The following is a 24,903-nucleotide window of genomic DNA, read 5'->3' as shown; positions in this document are numbered from 1 at the left end:
GAATATATTTTTTCTTCTGTGTGACTAATTTCAATTTCTCAATGATATTTAGAGAATATGCTGGCTGAAGCTTTTATTTACAGTAGCTACAGTGGCATGAATATCTACTGTTTCATTTTTTGTGGGTTTGAACTTGTTCCTGCAGTTAAGGCTGGATTTGCAGTGGACTTACTGTCTGCTTTCCCCAATCACTGTGATCAATTTTTGAATAATGTCACTGCCTAATTTTAATAGTGATAGCTATGGAGTGATGAAGAATTTAACTTAAAACCAGTGATTGTTCATATTCACATTAAACAGTGATCTACATCATATCCTCACTAAACCATATTTTGTAAAGCTTAGTGAGGATATGAGGTAGGTACCTTGTAGAATTTTAACCATAGCCATGCATGTGCCCTTTACTCTCCAATATATTTGTTTAAATTGTGGCATCCTAATTTTGGTATATTTTTTCCAGGCATGGCTTCTGTCCTTCATGAAATACCTGAATTTGCATGCAGCTCAGAGCTGACCTTAAACCAATTTATCCCTTTTGAGCTACACCTTTCAAACCTACTTAAAAAGCAGGTACAAAAGACAGTGAAGATAGGAGTATGGCTGACTTCCTGCAGGAAACCGTCATATTTTATAGTTATATGTTCAGACTTTTCCATGGAGTTTAGGGGAGCTGATATGATTCTGGCCATGAGCAATCAACAAGTAATCATTGTCATAACCAATTGCGGATATGAATCTGTTGCTGTTGAAAGCCAAAACCAGACTATTTATTTATTTATTTATTTATTTATTTATTTATTTATTTATTTATTTATTTCAGTTTGTTGATCAGGTGAAACCTTTTTCAGGCACAACCAGGGAACTTTAGTGTATTGCTCTTAAACAGATGTAGTACATATTTTGAAAATAAACACACGAACCACTGACAAATCCAAAGAAAAGAACTGCTGGGCAAAAGGAAAAACCACAAGCGAAAGCTGGTCACAACTGGTTTAATGAAGCGCTTTTCGTCGATACAGTGTACAGACTTCCTCAGACAACAACATAAATGTGAGTATCATTTAAATACTGAACCTAATGGCTAATTAATCAATCAAAAACAACAATTAATCCCTAAAGCAACTAATTGCTTTTTTAGCCCTTCCCTCTAGTGCAACAGGAACACAGAGTTACAAGGTTACAAGCTCTTCAAACAAATATAATATTCACTGGCTTAGCAACAAAAAGAAAACTACACATACACTATGTACATTACTAGCCTCTCTAAGTTACTACTTAGGATGACAATTTTAAAATATATAAATATTGACTATATTTAATAAGGACTTGATAAAAAATTAACAAATAAGTTTGGAAATTTCTACCTATAAAACATCGATTAATACATGTTAAAAACTGTGTTAAAATACATGACTAAATAAGTAACCGCAAAGACATTCATCTTTTCAAACTTTGCAGTTTTAGAACACTGCTGATTGAGCACGTCTCATTTAACCCAGGGCATAAACAAGCATTAAGTTTTATTTGCCACTTCAACTCTAGTTCCTCAAGTAATAGTGGCAAAGGTGCACCCCTTTTATTAGTTAACACTTGGTCCAATATGGAAAATTTTAAACTATGGTTTAAATGTTCAGAGACATGCTTGGCAAGGGCGTTTTCTAGTCTATTTCTACTTATCGCATATTGGTGCTCATAAATTTGTTCACGGAGTCTGCGTTCTGTTTTACCAATATAGAACGCAGAACATCCCTGACACAAAGCTACATAAACCACCATTTTAGAATTACAATTGAATCTAAACTTTAGTTTATGTTGAAAATTCTGTATCTTAATTCTATTTGACTCAAGGATATATTTACAGAAGTTACAATTCTGGCATTTAAACATACCTACTGTTTTGATGAAATTATGGCCAGATTGTTCTAACAATGATTTCATATTTCTTCCCCTCCTAAACGTGACAGTAGGTAGTTCCCTGATCTTTTCGTAAATAGATGGGTTGCTTTTAAACAATGTCCAATTTTTCTTGAAGCTATCAATACATTGGTAACTAAATTGACTAAAGGTTAGAATAAGTTTCATCCCCATAAATTTAGTGTTGATTTGACTGTTGTCCATACAACCATCTGAGACAGCTTGGCTCTTACCTATAATTTTATGATTAACATCACTATCCTTTATAGTCAATAAAGGCTGGTAAAACTTATTGAGTCTTTTAGTTGCGACTTCATTAATCAGTTCTTCTAACAATGTGATGGGGTACCCTCTATGCATAAACATGTCCCTTAATGTTTCACATTCAATGTTGAAATCGTCATCCAAAGTTACAATACGGGCTGCCCTCACCAGTTGGCCCTTAATTACTGAGCGTTTCTGGTAGTTTGGGTGGCAACTTGAATAATGCAAAAAGGAGTTTGAATATGTGGATTTCCTATATATGTTGGCTATAAACCCACTATTCTCAGTATTTTTTGATAGTAAGATATCCAGATAAGCTATGGATGTATTACTAAATGTAGATGTAAATTTTAAAAAATCAGTTGAATTATTAAATTTATCTAATAAATGGTTACTGACAGTTTCATCACGTTTTATTAAAATGAATATATCGTCCAGGTACCGTGTATAAAAGACAATGTATTCCATCAATTCAACATTCTTAAATACAAATTCTGTCTCCCAATACGCCATCACTGCGTTAGCTACGCTAGCCCCACATGGCGAGCCCATAGCAACCCCAACTTTTTGCAAGAAAAAAATCTTCATTAAACATAAAGTAGTTGTTATACAAAATAATTTCTAGCAATTCTATTACTACGGACATTTCCATATTAGAGGCCCCATTTTTCTTGAGCATTAAGGTTACCCATTCAATCCCGATATCATGGGGAATACAAGTATATAAGTCTTTAACGTCTATAGTAATAAAGTTGTAACAATTGTCAAAAACTAGGTTATCCATTTTTTCCAAAAAAGACCATGAGTCTTTACATATCTGGGTTTCAGAAGTCAGGTATTTCCGTATAATTGAATCTATAAATTTAGCACATGGGTACGTAGGTGAACCTCGTCCATCCATCAATGGTCTCATTGGGGGGTCAGTTATACTTTTATGAATCTTAGGTATCCCGAAAAGACACGGGAATCTAGGGAAAGAGGTAGTCAAATAGTTGTATATTTTCTGTTCAATCCTACCTTCAATAAACATATCCTCTATGCTGTTTTTTATAGCCCTATAGGCCCCATTTACTTCTGATAGTGAACTGAGTGAATACGCTGGGCTGTCCAATAAATTGGCCATACGTTCACAGTAGTCCGATTTATCAAAGATTACAAGACCACCCCCTTTATCAGGTTTACACACTCGTAGATTCTGGGTGCGAATGAACTCCAATAGTTCATATTCATCTCTTTTAAAAGAACCATTTCTATTGGTCTTATATGTGCTACCTGCTAACTGTCTTATATCAATTTCGCACATTTGTTCAAAGGTTTGGACTAATGGATGTAACGGGGGGTTGTAGGTACTCGCAATCCTGAAAGGGTCAGACTCATTTACATAAGGATTATCTGCCAATATTAAATTAAAGTTCAATTTCCTTGAGAACAATTTAATATCGATGATGGCCTGGACTAAATCAAACTTTTGTTGGGGGACATAAGTGTGGCCCTTTGACAAGAGTTCAACCATTTCCATGGATATGTCGACGGAAGAGAAATTGTACACCTTAAAGTCACCTGTTACATTAGTAATTATTACAGGTGGTAAAGTCTCATTAACTACCTTACTATAAGGTGTATATAATTCATAATTAGACAATTCTCCAAGTTCTTCAATATCCATGTTAATATCACCATCGACCAATTGGTCATTTCCCAAAGTAAGGACATGGCTATGTAAAGAATGGTCAGTCCCCAGCGAAAGACTGACATCGTCACAATTGTCAGGACCAATCCATTCAGTTGCATCAAACACTACTATGTCCTGTATGTCTTGGACTTCGCTTTGGGCCCTTTGTTTTGCGAAAAATTGTTCTGCTGCTTTGGTCTGGCCCCATTGTAATGTACTTGCTGAAAATTTGAGTTCTGATGTGCATTGTATCCATAAGACTGATTACGATTAATCAATCTCTCACTCCTCCTGACCTCTTGATGTGGTTTAAATGGGTCAATGTTGGATGCCCCATTTGGGTCACGTGGGGTATTATTAGTAGTCATACCTGCACTACCACCAAGAATGGCAGCTGGAGTATCAGAAGTTTCATTATACTCACGTATATTGGGCTCAACATGGCTACCTCGCTGCTCCTGTGTATTAAGGAAAGATGGATAAGCTTTACATTCTCTGTATGCTTTTACGTCTCGATCAAGTTTCTTGGTCTTATTATTTTTTAATTTATCCAAGTATTGGTCGATACTGTCAAAAATGCAAGTGTAGTCATATTTGTAACGCCCAAATTCGGTATGATGCTTAATTTCATTGTCTAAATCTTGGACCTTACTGTTCAACTCAGTGATCCATATATTGTAATGCTTAATCATTACTTCAAGTAACTCAAAACCATGTCTGTCAAAAAGTGATGTTAAGTCTTGGTAGAAATCGGTCCCACTTGATATCCCTGTCGGGAATTGAGACCTACGTAACCCTTTAGGGACGACTTTATAAGACAAACATTCTTTAAAATAAGCAATTTCGAGTTGCAGCTTTTTTAATTTAACAAGATGGCTGTCAAAGTTTTTTAGTTGTACTACAATGTCAGGTCTAGAACTATTCTCCACATTATTACTACTGTTATTGAAAAGATGAGCGTTTACCTCAGCATTAGTAGGCATAAACGAAAATTTATTTGTGAGCCAGGTGTCAAGCACTGGTAGCCCTACGAAAGCACCTCCATACCCACTAGCGTTGTTGCTGATTGTCGGCAAATGTTCCGATGCTACAGTAGTTGCATTCCTAGTGTTACCGTTATGCCGTATAACGGAACTAGGCTCTTGGTTATGAGTTACTTCATGGTTACCGTTGATGGCTATAGGGTTTCCATTTAATACATTTCCATTTATTGCTGTTATGTTACTAATACCTACTTCCGCTGAATCTGCAGATGTAGTAGGCGGACTTCTCATCGTGGCAGCACGGTTGTTACTGCCTTGATCCACGTTATTTCCATTGCCACACACGTTGTTCTTTAAGAATAATCTTTGAAGCGCTTGTTGTTGCGTGTCAAGCTGCTCAAGCCTGGCACAAACCGAGTCCATTTTCAGAAGTAAAGTATCCATTATTGAAATGTTGAATGAATTGAATGTTGGAGCTGGTGCAGGAACTCCTGCACTATCACAGCCTCTTAGAAGTTCCGGCGTTTCACTTGCCGTGAATTCACTGATTCCACTAGCAGTTCCTGAAGCCATACTTAGAAAATAAACACACGAACCACTGACAAATCCAAAGAAAAAAACTGCTGGGCAAAAGGAAAAACCACAAGCGAAAGCTGGTCACAACTGGTTTAATGAAGCGCTTTTCGTCGATACAGTGTACAGACTTCCTCAGACAACAACATAAATGTGAGTATCATTTAAATACTGAACCTAATGGCTAATTAATCAATCAAAAACAACAATTAATCCCTAAAGCAACTAATTGCTTTTTTAGCCCTTCCCTCTAGTGCAACAGAACACAGAGTTACAAGGTTACAAGCTCTTCAAACAAATATAATATTCACTGGCTTAGCGACAAAAAGAAAACTACACATACACATACACTATGTACATTACTAGCCTCTCTAAGTTACTACTTAGGATGACAATTTTAAAATATATAAATATTGACTATATTTAATAAGGACTTGATAAAAAATTAACAAATAAGTTTGGAAATTTCTACCTATAAAACATCGATTAATACATGTTAAAAACTGTGTTAAAATACATGACTAAATAAGTAACCCAAAGACATTCATCTTTTCAAACTTTGCAGTTTTAGAACACTGCTGATTGAGCACGTCTCATTTAACCCAGGGCATAAACAAGCATTAAGTTTTATTTGCCACTTCAACTCTAGTTCCTCAAGTAATAGTGGCAAAGGTGCACCCCTTATTAGTTAACACTTGGTCCAATATGGAAAATTTAAAACTATGGTTTAAATGTTCAGAGACATGCTTGGCAAGGGCGTTTTCTAGTTTATTTCTACTTATCGCATATTGGTGCTCATAAATTCGTTCACGGAGTCTGCGTTCTGTTTTACCAATATAGAACGCAGAACATCCCTGACACAAAGCTACATAAACCACCATTTTAGAATTACAATTGAATCTAAATTTTAGTTTATGTTGAAAATTCTGTATCTTAATTCTATTTGACTCAAGGATATATTTACAGAAGTTACAATTCTGGCATTTAAACATACCTACTGTTTTGATGAAATTATGGCCAGATTGTTCTAACAATGATTTCATATTTCTTCCCCTCCTAAACGTGACAGTAGGTAGTTCCCCGATCTTTTCGTAAATAGATGGGTTGCTTTTAAACAATGTCCAATTTTTCTTGAAGCTATCAATACATTGGTAACTAAATTGACTAAAGGTTAGAATAAGTTTCATCCCCATAAATTTAGTGTTGATTTGACTGTTGTCCATACAACCATCTGAGACAGCTTGGCTCTTACCTATAATTTTATTATTAACATCACTATCCTTTATAGTCAATAAAGGCTGGTAAAACTTATTGAGTCTTTTAGTTGTGACTTCATTAATCAGTTCTTCTAACAATGTGATGGGGTACCCTCTATGCGTAAACATGTCCCTTAATGTTTCACATTCAATGTTGAAATCGTCATCCAAAGTTACAATACGGGCTACCCTCACCAGTTGGCCCTTAATTACTGAGCGTTTCTGGTAGTTTGGGTGGCAACTTGAATAATGCAAAAAGGAGTTTGAATATGTGGATTTCCTATATATGTTGGCTATAAACCCACTATTCTCAGTATTTTTTGATAGTAAGATATCCAAATAAGCTATGGATGTATTACTAAATGTAGATGTAAATTTTAAAAAATCAGTTGAATTATTAAATTTATCTAATAAATGGTTACTGACAGTTTCATCACCTTTTATTAAAATGAATATATTGTCCAGGTACCGTGTATAAAAGACAATGTATTCCATCAATTCAACATTCAAGAGCTTGTAACCTTGTAACTCTGTGTTCCTGTTGCACTAGAGGGAAGGGCTAAAAAAACAATTAGTTGCTTTAGGGATTAATTGTTGTTTTTGATTGATTAATTAGCCATTAGGTTCAGTATTTAAATGATACTCACATTTATGTTGTTGTCTGAGGAAGTCTGTACACTGTATCGACGAAAAGTGCTTCATTAAACCAGTTGTGACCAGCTTTCGCTTGTGGTTTTTCCTTTTGCCCAGCAGTTCTTTTCTTTGGAGATGTAGTACATATCTTAACATTTGACAAAAAGAAATGACAATTTTGAGTTTATGGAAACAGTGACAATATCAAATGCCACGTTGAATTTATGCAAACAATTAGAGACATATTGGTAAAAGTTCTTAGTGGATTTGAAACATATTTCAGATAAGTGCACCATTAGATAACTATTTATAAAATGTAACATTTTATCTAGAAAGGCCAAAACATCCATGTCTATAGCTAGTGGAGTTTGGTTTTATTGGTCTGTTTGCACCAATAAAAACTTAAAAAGTATAATGTAAAGAGTAAAACAGAAAACCTTTCCGGTCCAAACGACAAGGACTGGTACTTAAAATAAAAGCTTGAACAATTAACCAGTTAAATATCAGCCAGCAATGCAGCAAAAGTTTTGTAATCCAAGTAATATGTTAAATGACAGCCCAATGCAGTTCTAAATTCCAGTAAAACGATTTATTGTCGACACAAAAACAGAAAATAACACGAGCGCTTTCGCCTGGTACCTACCAGACTTTTTCAAGTGAGACAAAAACTTGAATCAATGTACAACATTTATATAGCTGGGTAATACAGCTAATTAAGTAATTAACACCACTGTGTGCAATCTTTGATTTTCACCTTTACTTTGAAATTACTTAATAAGCTTGCCTACTATTTTCTTAACAAATACTTTTTAGTGCATTGCAGTAGTGTTTGCAAACTGCAAAAAAGCATGGAGCATTTACCAACTCACGAAAGGAACTTTCCGAATTCAACCGAGCCGAAAGGCGTAGCAACGAGGAATGTACCATCGTTAAGGGAGAAAGCAGCGGGTGAACTAAGAGGCCACAGTAGTGGCAGTAGCAACCATAATGCAGCAAACTTGCTACGTGAAATGCAGGACAGCAATTTTTCTTTTAAAAAATGGGCGGAACCACCACCGCAACTAAAACCAGGTACTGTTGAAATTTCTTTAGAACAGCTCGATGGCAAACTTGATGTTTTTAAAACTAAGCTTTACGCATATAAAAATGCGCAAATGGAAATTAATTACCTAAATGAATGTTTAAGGGTGGAAAGGGTGCCTAAGGGGTTGCGATGTTTTCGCTTTCCCAATAGCGCCTATCAAGGCTCTGAATTACATGCCAGTTTAACTGACTTGTTTAATAAAACAGGACTTCAAATGCTTGAACTCATGGTAAAGGATTATTCTAAGAAAGCAAATTGTATTCTCAATGAATTAACTAAACTGGATGAATGTATCACAATAAACGAAAATTTTTTGGCTTACAAAAAGGTATACAGTGATACCTTTACTGAGGTAGATGCACATTGCATTAAAGTGTTAGAAAGAAAATCTAAGAAATTAGAAAGGGACTTACATGAATATAGACAAGGGGTAGCGTACCCATCCACAAGTAGATCTAGAAAGGTAGAAGTAGGCTCACAGATTAATGAAGAAATTTATGAACAACTTGACAATTTTCAAAATGATTTACCTAGAAGAAGTGAGCGTATTGCCCAAAAGGGAATTAATAATCCACCACAGGGTTTTCAGGTTCCCCAGGGCAGACAAGGGGGGAAAACGACCTTCCATCAGCAGGGGGGGTGGGGGAGAGGGCGCACATAAAAGAAATTGACTTGAGTTCCAATGCAAACAATAGTTTTAATGATGAAGTGTGTGCATGTAAAGTTATTAATAACAAAAACTTCACAATTTTTAATTACACAGACTTGCCAGTGAACTCAAGCTATTTTGACCTATTTACTAAAGGTTTGCATTATGTTCCGCTTAGACCTAGTTATTTACCCAAATTGTTAATAGAACTTAAAATGTTTATTAGAAATTTGAATCTATCTTTACTTTTAAATAATCAAACGCATGATGGGAATGTACTAAGTAGAACCAGCACGTTTAACCCACCTACCCACCCGAACTTGAAGGTTTTTGAGGAAATGGTGGAAAAAATTTGGAGAGATAATTTTAACAGGCAATACCTGGAGGAACCAGCTAATTTTCCACTACCACTTCAAACAGTTGTGGATACCATTAAAGCTGAAAAGGTGCGGGTAATAAAACCGGACAAAGGGGGTGGTATTGTGCTTATGTACCAGCAAGACTATGACAACTACTTGCATGACATGCTACAAGATATTAAAACATATGAATTAATCTCATCTAACGAACTAAATATTTCTGTAGGCAAAATTAGGTATTCTTTGCATGACCATCTTATGCAAGGAGTTATTGATGAGAAACTGCATAACTATTTGCTTGTACCAAAGCCTAGAACACCCATACTTTTTGGGATTCCTAAGGTGCACAAGGGGCTCAATCCGTTGAAATTTAGACCAATTGTAGCAGGAGCTGGGGGCATCACAGAGCCTTTCAGCAAATTTGTTGACCATCAATTAAAAAAGTACATTTCAAATTTGCCCTATGTGTGCAGGGATTCTTGGGAATTTCTATCTACATTTCCTGTCGAGATTAACAACACCAATTTACTATTAGCCACCATAGACATTGTTGAGTTGTTTCCCAGCATACCCCACGCACAAGGGTTGGATTGGTTCGGAGAAATGATAGCTGTGGAAGCAGGCCTTGGAGGCAAAATGACTAACTTAATTATTGAGTTCATGGACATAGTTTTGCACAATAATTTCATCTTTAACAATGGGGAATTTTATAGACAAAGAAGTGGAGTGGCTATGGGCGCACCTTGCGCCACGGCTAATGCAAACATCGTGCTCCACAAATGGGAAACATTGCATATTCATTCCTCAAATTGGAAGCAATATATCAGATTTTATAAGAGATTTCTTGATGATATATGCATTCTTTGGGAAGGCACTAGGGAACAGTTTTTGATGTTTATTGAACACATTAGTTGTTCAACTAACTTTTTGAGGTTTACATATGAAATTAGCGATAACACTTTGCATTACTTGGATGTTTCAATAAAAAAAGACCCTAGTGGAATAGGTTTTCTGTCAAGAACCTACAGGAAGGCGACATACTCTAACACTTTTTTGCATTTTGAAAGCGGACATCCCTACTACATTAAAAGAGGTATTATAAAGGGACAGCTCATTAGAGCAGCGAGAATGTGTAGCAACACACAGCTGTTCCTTGAAGAAGCTGATTTCCTCAGAAATTTATTTGAAGAAAGAGGATATCCCTTGGACGTATTTCAAACAATTTTAGCAGAAGTTATTACTAAAAGAGATGAATTTTATTTCCCTTTACTGGGCTCTAGTATATTTGCTACAACTAATAGAGCAGTAATTGAGAAACCATTTCAAAATAATTTTATTTACACTTACACACAAGATGCTACATTCATTGAGAACACAATAAAAAGTTTTTGGCCCATAGTAACCATGCAGGAGGAAATGGCAAGTAAACTACCTACTAATATAGGGTTTATTAGGAAAAGGGACATTAACCTAAAAGGGGTGTTTGAACAAAAATCACATGTCAAAATAGGTGGCAAAGTTAACGACACATTCGGCACATTTAGATGTGGCCGATGCAATCAATGTCCTTATATTTTACAAACAGACAAAATAACTATCCCTTCCAGGAACATTACATTGAAGGCAAGTAGCAAATATTCCTGTAATTCTGCAGGGGTGGTATACATAGGGTTTTGCCAAGCATGTCCAGCTTTCTACGTTGGCAAAATTGACAGGCCTTTAAAACGTAGAATATACGAGCATTTGTACGACATCAGCAAAAGTAAACAAACTAATGCTTTTTGCAAACATCAACTTGCATGTCCAAATATGGCATTAAAATTCCTAGTTATTGAGAAAATTCAGCAGGATCAGCGGGGTGGAGATTGGGAAACTCTCCTTGAAACAAGAGAGCTGATTTGGCAGCTAAAGTTAAATGCAGCTAAATATCCAGGACTTAACGACAATATTAGTTTAGTACCTATTCTTAAACAGAGAAGGAATAAACTCTAAATGTATTTTGGTTTTTAACCATTCAACAAACACATTACATGTTTTGACATTGTATTTTTACGATGATGCAAATGCCAAGAATGTTTAATTTGAATATATAATGCATCAGCAGCATTTTTAAGGTGGTTTGCACCCATTTGAGTTGTTTCTAAATGGTTTTTATACATTTATTAACATACCAATGTGTTGCTAGATTTTCGGATTTTTTTACATTACATAAAAAACTGTTTTTGGGATTGCAAGCATGGTTTTAAAAGTTTTATGTAATTAATGTTGGTAAATCAAGTGTATATATATATTTTTTAACTATTTTAGAGAGCAATACCTGTTTCCTACATGTGCTTTTTTGCAGTTTGTAAATACTACTGCAATGCACTAAAATGTATTTGTTAAGAAAATAGTAGGCAAGCTTATTAAGCAATTTCAAAGTAAAGGTGAAAATCAAAGATTGCACACAGTGGTGTTAATTACTTAATTAGCTGTATTACCCAGCTATATAAATGTTGTATATGGATTCAAGTCTTTGTCTCACTTGAAAAAGCCTGGTAGGTACCAGGCGAAAGCGCTCGTGTTATTTTCTGTTTCTGTTTTTGTGTCGACAATAAATCATTTTACTGGAATTTAGAGCTGCATTGGGCTGTCATTCAACATATTATTTGGATTACAAAACCTTTGCTGCATTGCTGGCTGATATTTAACTGGTTAATTGTTCAAGCTTTTATTTAAGTACCAGTCCTTGTCATTTGGACCGGAAAGGTTTTCTGTTTTACTTGTTTCCTGGTTCAACGTTGATCTTATTGATAATGTAAAGAGTCATGGGCATGCATAAGCCACATAGTTGAAACAGTTTAGTATCAAAATGCGGAAAATCAAAACATTTTCTACAAAATGAGTAACTCGTGTATCCAAATTTGGTAATTCCGAATTACCAAAATGTCGGAAATGGTAACCATGGAATCGACATTCAAACACAGGAAGTACCAATGTCAAAAATCCATGTTATTGGTAACATTTTTGCATGCACACCCCCCTGCAACACCTATGAGGGATTCGAGATTGCAGTACAGTGAGGAAAAGGGAACATTTCCCGACCCACACTGTACTGAGATCTCAGTTCAAACCGTCGACTTCATATTAGCGAATGTATATTCACTTTCACTAATATGCAGTCATATATTTTCAGTTCAACATTACAGGCATTGGTAAAACACACGTTCGACCAACCCCTTTTCATCAAACTGCATTTCCACATTTTGATAGTAAACCAGCTGAAACACTATATGTCCTTTAGGGGTCATTTGCATATCCCATGGGCCTCCATTACAGGAGGTTTAAGGTACTTAGCGAAATGTCTAGTTTGGTAGTTTTTTTCTCGTTGCAGTTTTTACTGAATGGTGTGTGTGTGTGTGTGTGTGTGTGTGTGTGTGTGTGTGTGTGTGTGTGTGTGTGTGTGTGTGTGTGTGTGTGTGTGTGTGTGCGCCTGTGTGTGCGCCTGTGTGTGTGTGTGTGTGTGTGTGTGTGTGTGTGTGTGTGTGTGTGTGTGTGTGTGTGTGTGTGTGTGTGTGTGTGTGTGTGAGACCTTCTTACCCTTTTGCTTTAGATTGGGAGTGTCCAACCTTTTGGCTTGCTGGGGCCACATTGAGTGAACAGAAATTGTCTTGGAGTGGCATATAAAATATATCATATAATTAACTCTTTCACTGCCATGGGAGACCAAAGTCGACCTCCTGGCTGCACTGTAGGTGCATTTGAACAATGAATAAATGTAATAAATGCCTAATATTTGCCTTAAAGTTCAAATTCTAATTGTCTAATCTAACAGTTAACTCTAACATCTTAGTTAATATATATTTTTTTACAAATAAACAGATATTCACTACAGCACTAGCATTTCTCACTGGAAAAACCACTCCAGCAGTCCAGCTACATAAAATGTCAACATCAGCAGTCCTACGATACTATAATCCACAAAAATAAGTCAACAATTTTGCAATAAAGTAAAGAATTCACATTACTGACTTAATAAACAATGCTGAATAAGTTACAAGAGTGTCTCACCCAAAAAAATAACTGGTGCCAGAAACAAGGCCTCAAGCTAAATGCCAAAAAATGCATCATCCCCATTTAAGGAGAGTGATGTCCCCACAAATTATTACATTAATAACAATGTTGTAAGCACGCAATCAGTTGTGAGGTGCTTGGGCACCCAGGTTGATAGAAACCTGACTTTTGTCCACCACGTTGCCTCCGTTGTACAGAAAGCTTTTTACATAGCCAACTTCATTAGTAAGGGTATCTTATCCAGAGACAAGGAGGTCATAACATCCCTGTATTTGAGTGCAATGCCCCTTTTGGCATGTGCCTCAGCAAAACACCCTCCCAAAAAAAAAGACTACAACCATTTCTGACAAAAAAGGTCAAAGGACTAAGTTTACTTAGTTATCCAAACAGACTAAAAAGCTTCTTGCTTTCCTTTGTCTCTCACTGGCCTCTGTAAATTTCATCACTGACTTGCTTTCCAGGCTAAGAAAGATCCTGCCTTAAGACACTTCCTCTACCTCAGAAATACTGGTTATATTTAAAATGCTCGCTACAAAGACTACAGCCTTCACTGCAAAATAAACAAGCCACTTTGTATGGACAGGTTCTTGACACAAAAACCTTTAACTTCTGTAAAAAGCTCCTCTCATTATCAAACAATGTAGTTCAGCAACACGACAACTGGATGGCTGGATGGATAGTCATAAATGCACTCCTTGAGTAAGTAGCATAGCCTTCATCACACCTGATGGAAAATCCACATACTAACCTTTCCTAGCTGGATAGCTAAGATCTAATATTGGTTATTCAAGTCTGCTTGGCCAAGAAGAGGGGGGGGCTATTTAACTAAGAATTCCATTTGCAAAAATAAATTCGTTATACATATTAAATCTCTCTCTCTTACACACACACTCTTCTACTTTCACGCACACAAACATTCTGCTTTCATGCATGCACTCACTCACTCACTCACTCCATACTTACCTATTAACACAGGTAAGTGCTGTCTCTTTGAAAGGCAACAGCAGCAAATCCATACACAAGTCCCTCTTCAGTGAGAACACACACACACACACACACACACACACACACACACACACACACACACACACACACACACACACACACACACACTGATTCTTCTGTGCAAAATAATGGCGTAAACATACTGACCCTTCTTTGGCGCAAAAAAAATCAAAAATAGAAGGGTACGTTGGCGCATGTGTACACCGACGTTAGAGTTACAGGTCATGGGAGCGAAAAACACAAAAAAAAAGTGTTTTGGGGCATGCGCACATCGATGTTGCAGTTAGAGGTCGAAGGCTGCATGGAAGAGATCTGAGGGCTGCATGCAGCCCATGGGCCACAGGTTGGACAGGTCTGCTTTAGATGTTAGTTGGGATATTTGCAGGCACCTTAATGTTTATGGGCATTAGGCTTATTTGTATTTTATTTGTATCTGTTTTCTAGGGCAGAGCACTGACATTCATGGACCTTTTTCAGACCTAGACAAGGATCAGCATCTGGTTAAGTGATTTACTCAGAGTCACACAGGGAACAGAGGCTGAGGGAATTAAACCTTGCACCACTGGACCACAGCAAATCTCCTTAATCCTCTAAGTCAACTGCCAAACAGCTCTATGTTTCTAACAATCCACTTTTACTGCACTGATGAGGTCACTAAAATAGCTGAAAACATGCATGTCTACAACTAGATGGGTTTGACTTTATTGTACTGAATGTAGCCATAAAGATTTACAAAGCAAAATGTATGCCCTTAAGGGATCATTTGCATATATTCCATGGGCTTCTACTACATGAGGTTTAAGGTATTGCACAATGCAAACTCTAGCTTGGATGGGTTTTTCTATGCAGTTTTTGCTAAAATGCAATATTTGATACTTATTTACAATATGTGCAGTTTTGGAAGTTGGTTATGTTGCCATGTTAGCCTTCATCTCTAAAACATGAGCACTAGGAGCTGTTATAGAAAAACTCAATTTATGTTTTAATAAGTCTGGAGTGTTTTGTTGCCTAACTTTTGCAGGCACTTGATTCCAAGTAGCTTGACTTAGCTTTCAAAATGGTCTCTCTGCAGGAAGGGTAGGACTAAGTCCTTCTCTGCATGTTGATGTACCACACTGCTGCTGCCACTCTGCATGAATAAATGGAAATGTATCTTTGTGGAATCCATCTTCAAGACGTCAATGTAAATTTTTGATTATTGCCTGATTCAGAGTCCTTACTCTGGATGGCTGCCATCGCAATGAGGAACCATACATTGCCACTAATTTTGGGTAGCAGAGGAAAACGCATTTGTCTTTTAGAATGCTGTCAGGAAGAACCCACCAATTCAGATTTCTCTCACTTCATGTGCATATCTTAACAGGTACATTTGAGAAGACTGAGTCTTAAAACCACTAAAACTCTTACATTCTGCTGAATAACCCTCCTTTCTTATGTGACTTCATCAATACTGAGGCCTTTGTTAGTCTAAGAGGTCTGAATCATAAGCTATACGAAGAAAGATCTGCTGACGGCAGAACCTGAATTGCAGATACAATGTCTGTCATTCTCTCAGGGGGAAAGAATGCCTACTGTGTCTTCATATCTGGGGAACAACCCACAAAAAATAAGTTGGATTGTTGGTCTAGGCAAATCCAGCATTATCAGCCTTACAGACAGTACAGAGCATTAAGGCAATGAGCTGTTAACATTAACAAGCTGATTCCTATAGTCAAATGTTTGATTCTCTCAGTCTCCATGTGCCTAGTTTGTGATTCACAGCAAGTCACTTAACCATAAAATGTATTTATTTATTTATGCATAATAAATAAATGCATTGGGGTAAGTGGTGGGCTGGGCTCCTCCATGGTCTCCTTGATTGGATGTCTAAGAAATGAGCTGGAGCAAAACAAGGCATCTCAGTAGAAACATTTATTTTAGAAATGCTGCCTGTTTCACTGTAATAACACTGTTGCTTATGCCTCTAAGTGTTTTCATTAGCAGCAATCTCCCTGTAGCTTAAAATTCTGCATTAAACCAAATAACTAGAAAAATCTTTGTCGGGTGCATATTTGCTGTGCAATAATTACAAGCACAAATCAGAAAAGTTTGTTCACTAGAGTAAGCAAGCCCTTATCCAGCAGTATTTAAATGCACTAAGTTTTGTTAATGCTAAATTTGATTTGGATTCATATCCAATTTTGTTATATAAATTGTGCAAACAATGTGTACAGTTTTGCACACACATATATACATCTATATCTATATCTATGTATGTGTGTGTGTATATATATATATATATATATATATATATATATATACATACATATATATATATATATATATATATATATATATATATATATATATATATATATATATACATACACACATATATATATAATTTACAAATGATGCAAGTGCCTTATGTAATGGTCAAATTACTTAAGTGGTCGATCCAAGGATCACATGACTTCACTCGCCCTGGTACCCCAAGGTTTAACCTGGCAATATTGTCAATTCAAATGTTAGCCTCTGTTGATTTATTTTTGTATTGCAACTTTGGTAATATGTTAAATAAAAGCTTTATTAAAATTTCAGATTTTCTGTAATACTAGTCATAGTAATCTTTTCTTTTCATTAGTTTTTTTTTATTTCTATATTTGACTACTGTATTTTTTTCTCCTCCAAAGTACACATTGGATGTGTTTTTATTTCTATATTTTGAAGCTTTTCTCCCCATGCCCCTGCTGAAAATGGGTATTACCCTGGTGAAACATCCACACTGACACATGAAAATAAATTAGTGGTTAAAATGGCATTCCCACTAATTATTACACTAATAACAATGTACTAAGCATGCAATCAGTCATGAGGGACTTGGGCAGCCAGGTCGATAACAACCTGACTTTTGACCACCACGTTGCCTCCGTTGTATGGAAGGCTTTCTACATGGCCCACCTCATAAGTAAGTGTATTTCATCAATGTACAAGGAAGTCATAACATCCCTGTACTCCTCCCTTATCAGACCCATTATTGAGTACAATGCCCCCTTTGGTGTGCACCCTGCCAAACACATGCAGCAGCTGACGAGACCACAGAGGTTCCTGACCAGGAAGATCCAGGGTCTCAAACACGTATCCTATACAGATAGGCTAAAAGCCTTGTCCTTCTACTCAGTCTCATACAGACTGCTCAGAGGTGACCTGTGTCTGGCATACAAGGCCATCTCTGACCCAGCCTTGATGATGTTGTTGCTTATCCGTAAGTCAAACTCCATTTGTGCAACCCACATGCAAGGCCTCAACCTGATCTGTGACATTAATTGAACTTGTCAGTGGGATAGATTTGTGTCCCAAAGACTCGCCTATCTGTGGAATAGACTCCCTCTCCATGTCAAGCAGAATACCTCACTAGCCCTCTTTAACAGGAACCTAGACGACTGGATGGGAAAAAGAAAATACACTCCTGGAATATCACCTGTGTCTCTGCTGGACAGGGGAAAAAGGTGCTGACTTTGTGGGAACGTGGGTAAAATTCTTGGCTAGGCTTATAAGGGCCTCCAGGCCAATAGCCTAGTATCAACATATGAACATAAGAAAATGTAGGACTGCTTGGTACCTCTCTGCTAATTACTTTGTAGTGGCTATAAATTGATTACTCTGTTATAATTTGATCTGAGGGTGGATGATCAGTGATCATCTCCCAATCTACAACCAAAGATCTCACACATCCACTTAAACAGCATGTTTATAAAACATGCAACCTTTTCGAGTTTAACCCAGAAATTTTTAGGGTTCCTATCGAGTGATCAAAAATTGTAAATGGCGAACGCTTATTGAGCGAACCCGATTGGTTGAAAGGTCGCGCACGTAACATGGAAATCGCCCTAGGGAATATTTTCCTTTTACTTCAATGCAGTGCGATCTCAGAGTAGGAATATTTAAGTAGCAAGGGTGTGGGGGCTGGGGGGTGCAGGGGGGCATGCCCCCCTACCTACAGCATTTTGGTAAGTATAGTTTTTATTTTTATTTTTTTATTATATTTTCGAAATTTCAAACATCGCTCATATGGTGTTGACCATAAGGAGTTCGATGTTTGAAACTTTTGAAAATATAAGTCGTGGCTGAGGGTAAGGCAGTCCACACAGCCTATCTGGACCTCGCCAAGGCCTTTGACACCATCCCCCACTCTGGAATCATAGATAAAATTACTAAGCTGGGCATTAACCCTAGGTCACTCGATGGGTTGCCAACTGGCTTACTGACAGAACCCACACTGTAAAAGTAGCTGACTCCAAATCCAGCTCCAGACAAGTGAGAAGTGGAGTACCTCAGGGTTCAGTCCTGGGACCGCTCTTGTTTGGCATCTACTTCTCTGAAGTTACAGGCCAACACTAAAGGACTCTGGCTAACAAAGTTCGCAGATGACTGCAAACTGGGAGACATTAATGAATCCCCAAATGATGTGGATACTCTACAAAAGGGCCTTACAGAAACAGATGTTTGGTGCCAGAGCCATGGGCTCAAGTTCAATGCCAAGAAATGTATAGTTATTCCCTTTGTGAAAAAACATGTACCCGTGAATTACCACATAGGTGGCAGTACACTAAACACCAAAAGTGAGACAAGAGACTTAGGGACACAGGTGGATAGTGGTCTCACCTTCAATAACCACATCGCCACAACAGTCAGGAAATCCTTCTATGTGGCACACCTCATCACTAAGGGCTTTTCATCCAGAAAAAAGGAGGTCATTGTCCCACTGTACTCATCCCTCAATAGACCCATTATAGAATACAATGCCCCATTTGGTATGTATCTCTCAAGACATCTGCAACAACTGGAAAGGCTGCAGAAATACGTCACTAAAAGAATCACAGGCCTAAAGCAGGTGCCCTATGCCTTCCGCTTTAAAAAACTCCAGCTATACTCTGTCACATATCGTCTACTCAGAGGCGATCTCTGCTTAATATACAAGGCCATGTCAAACCCAGCACTGTTGGACATACTACACTTAAAGAAATCCCAGTCCCTCAGAGCCACATGCTCCAGGGATCTAAACCTTGTCATCACAATAAACAAAACATGCTGGAGGGGTAGGTTCCTTACCCAGAGACTCCCCAGACTCTGGAATAGACTGCCCATACATGTCAAGCAGAGCGTCTCCTTGGCCCTCTTCAAAAGGAACCTTGACGATTAGATGGGAGAAAGGAAATTTACCCCGGGGATCACGTCAGTCGCTCTGCTAGACAGGGGACCAGGGAAGTAAATAGTGTGGGAAAAAATAGCCAGGGAATTGTTATGGCTAGGCTTGTATAGGCCCTAGGGCCAATAGCCTAGTACCAACCTATGAACCTATGAACCTATAATATAGACCCAATGTTTATTACTACCCTATCATCTATTAACTGGAATTTCCTAAAAATCCTCCCCTTAGAGGATGCTGCAAATTAATTTAGTATGACTTTCCTGAATATCCTACATAGCCTTGCAACTCCTAGATGGACAAAAACAAATAATGCAATTTGGCTATCCAAAAAGAATAGAATGCTAATGCAGGATAGAGAAGAAGAATGGAAAGAATGGAGAAAACATATAAGACACCACAATACCTTGAAAATTTCATAGATTTGCTTTTTAGTATGATTGCGAAGCATTCTGAAGAAGAAAACTATACTATAACTTTCAAAATAATAGTAAACACAACCCTAAAAAAATTCTGGACAGCCATATAAGAAATCTTGCATCCTGGCCATGAATTCAACCCTACCCCAATAACTTATCACCCCAAACTGTAATACAGTTCAGCTATTATTTCGTAGATAGTAGGCCATCTCTAACCAAGGCTTCCCCAACATACAGTCCTAACCCTGCCCAGCAGTCACGTATCACCACATCCACTTTCACCTTCAAACCTTTGTCCACATCCTATATAAAACTACTCAAACTCAAAAGTACTTCAGCTGATGACCATCCAAGTGATAGCATTGCCTACCCTGTCTCAATCCTTATAAATAGGTCATTCCAGGAATCCTATGCTCCCTCTGTCTGGAAAAAGTCACACATTATACTTCTGCACAAAGGAGGAAATTTAACAGGCATCACTAACTTTAGACATATAGCAATCATATCCTTCTTTTCCAATATACTTGAAAAATGTATTCCAAAACAGTTGCTAAATTATGTCCTGCAGGAAAAACTCCTGTCCCCCATAAAAATGGCTTCCATCCTTCCCATAGTAGTAACACTGCACTTCTAACCTATATAGATACTGTCAATAAAGGTAGAGATAATGGCAAACTTGTCTCCTTATTTTTAGAGTTGTCTAAAGCCTTTGACACAGTTTGTCACAGCAGATTTCTACGTCAAATGTCCTCACTAGAGCTCTCTCAGCCTACCCTTCTGTGGTTCAAAAGCTACCTGTCCAACAGATATCAGTCAGTAAAATAGCACTTCACTTTCTCTCCACACCTCACAGTCACCACCGGTGTACTACAAGGTTCTTTCTTTGGTCCCCTGATCTTGAACTTTCTTACTAACACCCTCCTAGGGTTACCAGATACCTGTGAACCCAAAGGAGAACACCAAAGATGATAAAGGAGGACAAAGCCATGATAAAGGAGGACAAAGTAGAATGCTTCCCATTCTGCTCACAGAAAACAGTGTAGTGCTGCTACAAATAATTCCTTACTGACACAGGTGGGCACCTGGACTGCTGTACAATAACATTTCAATCTGTAATTACCGTAAACCATCCACTGTTACCATTCAATGTGTAATTGCCACATAAACCATCCTAATGTATCTTGACTAACTATGCAAAAAGATATTAAGCTGAAAAAAAAAACATGTCATACACAAACAGACCCCCCCACCCCCACCCCCAGAACACACTGCATAGCTAAGTATCTCTTTGACAGCTACCAGGATATTATATTTAAAAAAAAAAAGAAAGAAAGAAAGTCATCAACAGCCCCCAAAATACATTTACCACTAGCATCTGGTTGACCATGCCAGTGAAAAAAGACTTTTGGCTTTTCCCAGTTAGGGGTCGCCACAGCGTATCACCGGTCCGCTAATGTCTGCCAGTTGATTTTTACGGTGTCCAGTTGTCAGCCAAGAGCCCAACCTTCAAAGAAGGAACACACATATATGCATACACCTACATGCATATCTTTAACGTTTAGTGTATTATGTTAAAAAAGAAAATCAGAAATCATCAACAGTCCCCAAAACACATTGCATATCTAGTTAACCCTGCCAGGATATATTCAAAAATTAAACGCATACCTCTCAAGTGTACAGATTTTTCCCTCATATTTTAGATCTGTTTCTCATAAAATTGTGACTTCCTTGCAAACCATTAAAGATTAAAGTCAGAAAATGTCAGACATTTGAGTTTCAGATTTCATAACCTTCAGAAAATTTATGTTAATGCAAGACCTATTGTTATATCATCTTTTTAAGTTTGCAAGAGCAATATTTAAAATTTTTCCATACTTTTGGGCCTTTGTCCCACCATTATTTATAGCTTTGTCCAGATTTCTTGCTCTAGCAGGTTGATAGGTATGAAAGAAATTAATCAACAGCCCCCAGAAACACACAGACCACAGGAATCTGGTTGACCCTGCAAGTATATTAAAAAAAGAAAATGAACATTCCCCAAAACACATTGCCTCCCTAGTATCTAGTTAACACTACCAGGTTACTGGTGCAACCTATAACAAGAAGAATTTATATGTTTGATATAAACTGCATTTTTAATAAGTTTTGCAGGCCTTAATTTATCCATGTTTCCCTTTCAGATCAATGTCTAGTTAGGAACACTTCTGGAACAGTGCCATTGGACCAGATTACTTGAAATGTCGAGGACAGCCAACTGTCTTACCTTCAGCTATTATCTGGAATGCAAAAGCTATAACAAAGAATGATATATCATTAAGTCTGGGTCAATGTTATGTTAATTTTAAGGCCCACAAGTACATATGCAAGATGAGCTTATATGTTTGGTGCCCATCTCAGTCACATGTTACAAGAAGAAGCTGTGACACAGACAAATCAGGAAATATGTAAGTTACTAGATTATATGGACGACACAGTATTAATGCATACATACAAATATTTCAAGAATGGGCATTAATGCCCTTCTAGCCTGCTAATATACCAAAACAGTTGTTTCCATAACTGTTCAGGCTGTTCTTAAAAGTATCTTCATTAATGCTTGCTTTAATGTAAATTGGTGGCCTATTTTGTGTATCCGCTACTATCTCAGACAATCAGTTGGTACACTTTTCATTCCTATAGAATCTTCTACATAGGTTGTCTGATTCTCTACTACTTTTTGATAACACCAAACATTCCCAGAGGTGGTCGCCTCTAAATGCCCTAAATACCCAAATAAGGTAATCTTAAATCTCTATATGAGACACTGTACAAATTAAAATATTTTGGTCTTTCATAAGTGAGAGTGTGAGAATCAAAACAGTTTGAAGCCTAGGGTTACCCTGTCAGCATTGCAGACTACGACTTTAATCGGCTCTATGAAATTTCCACTAATATCTGCTTAGCTGTTTATTATTCTGGTTCCTTATGGAAATGGCTTTTCAGACAGACTATTTTCATTAGAGAATAAAAGCTTTCACAAAAATCATGCTGAGCTCAGTTCAGAAGTAAAAACAGTTGTACATGCGTCAGAGTTCATTTACTTAAAATTTATTTTTATTTCTGTTCTATGAACCGTACTGTAGACTAAAACCCGGGCAGCCTCATCTGACTCCTCTCATGGGATAGAGATATAGGAGGAAGTGGGAGGGGGAGACTGTGGACAGAAATAGCAGGAGAGAGGAAGGAAGGGATTGTACCAGGTAGGGGGAGAGAGATTTCTCGGAGGGAGGGATAGTAAGAGAGAGGGAGGAAGAGACTGAAGAAATTATAAGCCAGGGACAGAGGCATGAAATCATGCATTACACCTAATTTCAAAAAAGGGAATGCTTCTGACATTAATTATATACAAGTAAGCCTAACACCTATTCTTTGTGAATGCTTTTAGCAGTGTCTATTAGATATTATGAAGAATGAACCTAGGCTTTTTTAAAGGTCGTTGCACATTAATGAACAAGGATGGTGGAACTTTATGACCAGTAACTAGTTATGGACATTGGACTAAAATGTGCAATAATATTTCTGGACTGTGCAACAATATACCTGGACTTAGTTAAAGCTTACTACTTCCTAATGCCATGGCACTATATAAAACCCTCTATTCAAATATAGATGGGACACCTGTTTAACATACTGGAAAATGAGCTAATTAACAGCATATGTTCTTTCCATCATCAGCCATAGTCACATATCTGAATCAGCACTAGTTCATTATGTTACTCCTCAGGGGTCGGTATTTAATCCACTGTTATTCAACCTTGTCCTTAAACAGCTGCAAGTCAGTAGCAGGCAGCGTCAGTATCAGATGTTGTGACAGGGACAATGAAGTGCCTTGTATTGACCAAATATTGGGAAGTCAGATGTTGGGTATTGTTAGCTCTGACACCAAGCATTTGCATGGCCAGCACATGCAGAAATCATTACCTATGAAATCAGTACCAAGTTAGCTGAAATACCCAGTGCTGAAATGGCAATCTCCAAGACACAACACATTTAACTGGCCATCTTTGGCACACACTGAAGCACAAAAATGGACAATGAGTATGGTGTTAGTAGCAGCAAAAGACACTCGCATAGACAGCATCATTTAAGAAAAACACAGCAATGCCGGGGTGTTTGGCTCCCACATAAGCAAATTTATACTGCACATTAGCAACCTTTGAAATGTAGCAGAATGAAAAGTAACCAGTGTTGGACCGAAGATGGCAGAAGACTTCAGCCATGCAAACCATTTTTAGTCATGTTCTGAATGAAATCTTTTCCAGCAACCCTGAACTTAGTAGCTGGGAAATGGTACACTCTACCTCACTGACTGCACATTCACAGATGTCTCTGACAACTCATATTTTACTGTAGGAAGAGATTACACTTAAGCCTGCTATCCAAAATATTAGAAAAACTAGCACACATGGAGTTAACAGATAACCTGATGTTAAAATCATAATTGTTAACAAACAATAAGAATTTAGAAGAGGCTGCAGTACACAAACATTGCTAGTTGATACAATAAGTACTATTGCTTACCCACTGTGACTACAGCATTTCATTTTCAAGATTTCTCCAAAGCTTTTGGTACTATTAATCATAACATTTTAATGCACAGCTGAAGACAACTGACCACCCTCCAACTGTATTACAGTGGTTTAAATCATACTTAACTGACATTACCCAAACAATAGCATGGCAAAACTGGTTGACCCTGTCAGGAAAAAAATAAAGCATCTGGTTGGCTCTACCAGGAAAAAAAAAGTACTTACCTTGCTTGAACACTAATACGACAGTTGACCCCTGTCTCTCCACTTTCTCGCTCTCTCC

Source organism: Protopterus annectens, chromosome 7.part1 (assembly GCF_019279795.1).
Source record: "Protopterus annectens isolate FY-2018-M chromosome 7.part1, PAN1.0, whole genome shotgun sequence".
In the NCBI taxonomy this organism is placed as follows: Eukaryota; Metazoa; Chordata; order Ceratodontiformes; family Protopteridae; genus Protopterus; species Protopterus annectens.
This window is presented reverse-complemented; position numbering follows the sequence as displayed.